This window comes from Diaphorina citri, unplaced genomic scaffold (assembly GCF_000475195.1).
Source record: "Diaphorina citri unplaced genomic scaffold, Diaci psyllid genome assembly version 1.1 scaffold193, whole genome shotgun sequence".
In the NCBI taxonomy this organism is placed as follows: domain Eukaryota; kingdom Metazoa; phylum Arthropoda; class Insecta; order Hemiptera; family Psyllidae; genus Diaphorina; species Diaphorina citri.
In genome coordinates, this window is record NW_007377630.1 from 203,226 (window position 1) to 210,077 (window position 6,852).

Below are 6,852 nucleotides of genomic sequence, written 5' to 3' on the forward strand. Positions count from 1 at the left end.
AAAAAAGAAGAGAGTGGGGGAGGGGCAGAGACACGGTCTGAAACATACCTCACGGGTTGATGTATGTACTTATGATTTTGAAAACTTAAACTCTTCCTTGAGATGCAATATCTCAACTTAATTTGAATCCAGATAAATGTAGACGATATTACCATACACATGTAGACGATATTAAAAGATGGTACGACATTGTCTTAAGATTAACACTCTTATCTGAACCAGTCAAACGTTGTTGACTAGACTACTAGAGGAATACATCAATGAACAACAGAAATAACCCGCATCAATACTCGTATGTTGAAGATAGGAATTTCAAATCCAGTCAACAGCAAAAGCTGACATGGAAATGTTAAAGATAGAACTGTAACTATAAAATATTCGACTTGGACTCGAAGTCCCAACCACCAGACGGCTACACCACTACGAGGTAGCTAAATGTTTTCACCGACCTGACGGTTTAATGAAGCGTGCAAGAGAGACAGTAAACTCTTTGATGTGGAAAGACAGCATAAGGTTAAAACGAGAGGTAGAGAGAGAGAGAGAGGAAGAGAAGGAGGGAGAGAGAGGAGGGAGAGAGAGGGAGAGGGAGAGAGAAAGGAATGTTTAATAATTTAATTAAAGAGAAAAAAATTCTAGATGAAAAAAATAATGAAAGGTATGAAAAAAAAAGCAAGATTAGTCCAGGATAGGAGAAAGTTAGTCGTTCCGAGAACGAACCTTATCTGTTAAGGACAAAATCCGCCCCGGGCGGGAATCGAACTAGGCTGGCGCTAGCTTTCCGTACACTCCCAGTTCTAACAGACAAAATTGAAGTTAATGGAGCAGTTGCATTTGGGTAAAAATTAAAAATAAATGGTCGATTCCTATGTAAAAAGTTGGGAAAAATCCAAATCTGAGGTCAAAACTCCGAAAAAATAACTGTAAAAGGTCGAAAATTCAATTTTCATCCCATTTCTCATTCGCGGATTCATCAATACATCTCCGCTTCTTCTTTCGCCCGACCAGTGGATGTGGAGGTTGGTGGTTCGATTCCTAGTCATGCAAAATGGAACAAGTGCGTCAGCCAGTTATCAGGGTGGATAAAAACCAAGGTTCAAATAGCGATAATACGGGCAGTGTCACTGAGGCTGCGAGGGAGCCGCTACAAGGCCAGAAGTTTAAACTTGGAAGATGGAGCAGGGGTTCCCTAATGTGATGTTGTTTTATGGAGATGTTTCTTTCTTATGCACAAATGTTTTATAAATAAAGTCTACTTATATTACCTAATGAAAAAAAAAAAAAAAAAAAAAATGAATAAAAGAAAAACATATACCTACCTAATTGTTTTTTTAATCGTAAGAAATATTTAAAAATTAAAATCAGATAAAAATGAAATAAATTATTCTTATCAAGACAATTTCGATTAAGATGTTTTAAATTGCTGAGCTTTCGATGTCACTCAGGACATCTTCTGCAGACCAAGATAGATGTTGACTCTATCGCAGCAGGAGACTCGAAAGCTCACCAATTTAAAACATCTTAATCGAAATTGTCTTGATAAGTAAGAATAATTTATTTTATTTTTATCTGATTTTAATTTTCATATACCTAAATAAAAAAAAAAAGAAAAAGAGATGCGTTTTATTTTCTCTCAATGTGAGCTATTTTTTTTTCATTTATTTTTCGCTCTAAAAAAGTTATGGTCATTTGAGAGTTGACAATCAATACCTACAGGAAATGTTTTTTCAAACTTTTATTTTTTCATTTGTAACACATAAAAATGAAAACTCAATCATTTGGACATAAAAAACAATAAACAACACTAATAAACAATTTTACAATCAAACAATGGGGGAAGGAAAGTAGGTGAGGAGAACAAAGAGGAGGAGGAGGAGGAGGAGGAGGAGGAGGAGGAGAAGAAGAAGAAGAAGAATAATGGGGAGGAGGAGGAGGAGGAGGAGGAGGAGGAGGAGAAGAAGTAGAAGAAGAATAATGGGAGAAAGGGGAAGGAGGAAGAAACGTATAAACAGGGAGAGGGGAAGTGACAGTAAAATTTGAAATAACAGGAACAAAGAATTTATTGTTTATTTATTTATTATCATTATTTTCAAAAATAAATAGGTACCATAAATAAATATTAAAACACCAATCCACTCTAATAAATACCTATAAATATAAAAAAAACACAAATCAAAACAAAACGTTCCAGTAACAATAACACAAACATGGGAACAAATTAATACCTTCTACCCTGACCCACATTTCCCTGTCCTATTTTAGCGTTTTAGCCCCGCTACCATAATTCACCTGCCTGTCATACGATAACCATACCTAACCCCTTACCTTACTTTAGCCTCTACCTGTCCTCTGTCCTAACCTAACACCTTAACCCTTAACAGCCCCTGTTCACACTGCACGAAACGAATTTTTCTTCGGCACGAATTTTTCATGGTCTTGATTTTTTTTTCCGCGATCGAAGAGAGAAGAAAATCAAGATAGAAAAAAGCCAGCCGTTCCGAGAACGAGCATTATTCCATCAGGATAAAATCCGCCCTGGGCGGAAGGCAGACACGCTAGCAACCAAGCCAACCAGACTGACACGATATTGGTTTGATACCGAGTTACCGAGACAGTCAAAGCACATACTTTGGCCTACCTCGTTTGTCTCCCATAACCATTCTAAATAAGAAAAAGAAGGAGGAGGAGGAGGAGGAGGAGAAGAAGAAGAAGAAGGAGGAGGAGAAGAAGAAGAAAGAGAAGGAGAAGAAGAAGAAGGAGAAGAAGAAGAAGAAGGAGAAGAAGGAGAAGAAGGAGAAGAAGAAGAATAAGAAGGAGAAGAAGAAGAAGGAGGAGGAGAAAAAACTTATGTGTACCTAACTAACTAGGCATTACAAAGGAAGGTAAAAAAAATGCAGTCGAAACGTGACGCGAAGGCCAAGTTGGCAACCTCCGCCACAAAGGCAGCATTGGTGATTGTGAAGCTCCCAGCCTTTACTTTGTGAAGTTTCTAAGCGTAAATATCTAACTATGTACTTAAGTAGGCTTGCCAAATATCCAAAATGTCGATTCGGGACGCGATTCCGCGAACATAATTGCCAAATCCGCGAACATAATCGCAAAATCCGCGATCAAAATCGCCAAATCCGCGACCATAATCGCCAAATCCGCGAACAAAATCGCCAAATCCGCGAACATAATCGCGAAATCCGCGAACATAATCGCGATCTCGCGAACATAATCGCGAAATTCGCGAACATAATCGCCAAATCCGCGAACATAATCGCGAAACCCGCGAACATAATCGCCAAATCCGCGATCATAATCACGAAATCCGCGAACATAATCGCGAAATCCGCGAACATAATCGCGAAATCCGCGAACATAATCGCGAAATCCGCGAATAAAATCGCGAAATCCGCGAACAAAATCGCCAAATCCGCGAAAATAATCGCGAAATCCGCGAAAATAATCGCGAAATCCGCGTCGAAAATTCAATTTTTAATTGCCGTTCTAATGAAAAAGTTCGTAGAGAAGTGACGTCAGATTTCACGTCAGAAACGCTTGCGCACAAACAAACGAAGCGGGAGTCATGAATTATGACGTCATGGCCTATGGGAGCGTATGCCGTGACGTCAAAGTTCACGATTTACCGGCATTTTTTTAATCGATTTATCTCGGGATCTAGAAGTCGTAGAAGAAAAAGAAAAATTCCGTTGGTCCTCATTTTTCCTGCTCTATGACTTTGAAACATCACCCAAGTAAGCGCAACTGATCTATTATTACCCTGTATATGTACAAACACCCTGTATATGTATTGGATATCATGTTAGTACATAATATTTGAACACCCTGTATTTGTATTGGATATCTCCTATCCTGCACATAAAGTCTTCTCTGTTGCTTCCAATTTCCAATATAATCTCCCTGTATACATCTGTAACGTGATACAACTCCTAATCTCTCTCTCCCTCTCTCTCTTTTCTTAATTCCTATCTCTCTTACTCTCTTATAATTTCTATCTTTCCCTCTCTCTCTTTCTCCTTCTTACTCTTTATCCTTCTCTCTCCATCCTCCCTCTCTCTTTCTTTCTTACTTCCTTCCTCTGTCTTTCTCCCTCTCTCACTTTCTCTCTCTCTATCTCCTTCACTCTTTCTTACGCCCTTCCTCTCTCTCTCTCTTACACACGTCAGATGATACCTGGGGATTTGGTCTGTTGAAGATAATGTCAAAAACAACTCTTTTCTTACGTTTCTGGTTTTTAACCCTTGAGTGGATAGCGAGAAATAGTTAGCGACACATGATCGAAAGAAGCGAAGATTTATTAAAATCACAGTTTAGGATTACGAGGAAGGCAGAAAGCTGTTCAATGGCTTTTTTGAGAGAGAGAGAGGGAGAGAGAGAGAGAGAGAGAGAGAGAGGGAGAGAGAGAGAGAGAGAGAGAGAGAGGGCAAGCCTATACTCAGTACATAACAAGTAACTATAACTATGTAGTTATCTATGTATGTAGGTAACTATAAATAGTAACTATGTATAACAAAACTAGAACCTAACTTTCTTGGCTTTCACGGAAAATTGAGAGAGGGAGGGAGAGAGAGAGTAATTTCTTAGTTTTAATGATTGAGAGGGGGGGAAAGAAAGGAGGAAGAAAAAGGGGACGACAAAGAAGGAGGGAAGGAAAGAGAGGATATAGAGAAAATTTTCTTAGTTTGAACGGAAAATTGCAAGATAAGGAAAGAAAGAGAGAAAAGAGGAGGAGAGGGAGAGACAGAGAGAGAGAGAGAGAGAGAGAGAGGGAAGTAGAGAGAGGCAGAGAGAGAGAGAGAGAGAGAGAGAGACAAGTTCTTGAGCCTTTAACCCATAAGTTTCTAGAATGTGTGGCCTTTTGCCCGTCTTATAACTTTTAAGTTAGAAACTAAATGAACACATAATACTCTTGTATCACTACTTCTTCGTCTTCTTCTTCTTCTTCTTCTCCTTCTCCTTTTTCATCATCTCTTAACACTTCTGATTTTCTTTCTCCACCTCTTTTCTTTCTTTCCTTCCCCTCAAATTTGTCCTTAATCTTTATCTTTTTTCTTTATACTTCTTACCCTCCTCCTCCTCTTTTTGGTTATCAATCCACCTTGCTAATTTTCCTTTCTCCTTCAATGTCTCTTCCTACGTCTCCTTCTTTTTTTTTCCTTCTAATCTTCCTTATCTCTTTTTTGATCCCTCCCCTCCTCTTCTGCACTTTTCTTACCTCTTTTTTCCTGTCCACAGCTTTCTCCTTCTGATTTGTTCTTCTCGTAATTATCTCCTTTTCTACCTTATTATCTTTCTTATCTCTTTTGCTCTCGCTTCTCCCCTTCTCCTCCATCTCTGCTCTTTCCCTCTTTATTCTATCTCCTCTTTCCCTTCCCCCCTTTTCTTTTTCTCTCTTTCTTCCTCTTCTCATTTGCTCTCGCTTCTCCCCTTCTTCTCCATGCTCCTTTCCTTCTCTCTTTTTTTCTCCTCTTTCCCCTTTCTTCTTCTAATGTCTTCCCCTACTTCTCCTTCTCTTCCTTTTTCCTTTCTCTCTCTCTCTTCTCATTTCTCTCACTCTCACTCAAGGGTGTGATATTTTATCGTTAAATCATGTTTCATATGGGAGTCCCTTTCTCTCTCTCCCTTTCCCTCTCATTGAATATATTATTATCACTACTTTTGTCTTCACCAACCTTTATTTCTATACTTTTAGCCATATTTCTCACACTCGTATTTATGAACAAGAGTGATCGTTCTTAGATCAGTCTCAAGTCAAAATTGACCAATCAAATGCCTTGAGACTATGTTTCAAATATTCCCTCTTTATCATTCTCTTTTTCACTCTCTTTCTGAGTCTTTCTTGAGGAAAGAGAGTATGACGTAATAGTGAGAAAACGAAAGAAGTGGAAAAAGAAGTAAAGAAAGAGAGAGAAAAGAGAGATGATGAGAGGAAGGGAGAGAGAGAGCGAGAGAAAGAGAGACATATAAGGGGGAAAAGGAAATAGAGAAAGAGCCATAGTAAAAGGAAAAAGAGAGAGAGAGAAAAAGAGAAGAGCGAAAGAGAAAAGAGGGAAGGGGAGAGAGCCAGAATGAGAGAGAAAACACGTACTTAGACAACATATAAAGTTTGGGAAAGTAATTTTCTCCTAGAATAGGCACAACTCTCTCTCTCTCCATTTCCCTTTTTCTCTCTCTCTTTCCTTACTCTCCCTATCTCTCTCCATTTATCTCACTCTTCAGTCTTCCTCTTCCTCTCTCTCTCTCCTTTCTGTCTTTCTTCTTCTCTCTCTACCTTCCTTTCCATGGAGTTAAAGAGAAATTTTCTCTCTCTCTATCTAGTTTCAGTTTCATGCAAAGTTAAACAAGATGTCAAATATCAATATCAAGGTTTGTTTCAAACAGCCCCAGGTTTGGTGTAACGTTAGATAGAGTTTGATGGAGAATAGAATATACCTTGTTTATCCTGTCAGAATGAGACTGAAAAGTCCCTTTACCCCAGCACTGCACTCGAAACAAAGTCGAAAGTCGGAACTCTAAACTCTGAACATGTATGCCTCAAGGGGAGAATAAAACTCACACAAAAATAAACATGCAAAGAGCGTTCGATAACGTAAATAAAATCAGAAAAAAAACATGCCTTCGGCGGCCTATGAATTAAACAGAATAAATCCAAAGTATGCACCCTTGAGGGTGTGATTACATCATTATAACACCACGCCATCGCCATTAATGAATACATCGATAAAAAAAGAGAGAAAGTCTTATGAGAGAGAGAGATAGAGAGAGAGAGAGAGAGAGATAGAGAGAGAGAGAGAGATAGAGAGAGAGAGATAGAGAGAGAGAGATAGAGAGAGAAGTAGAGAGAGAGAG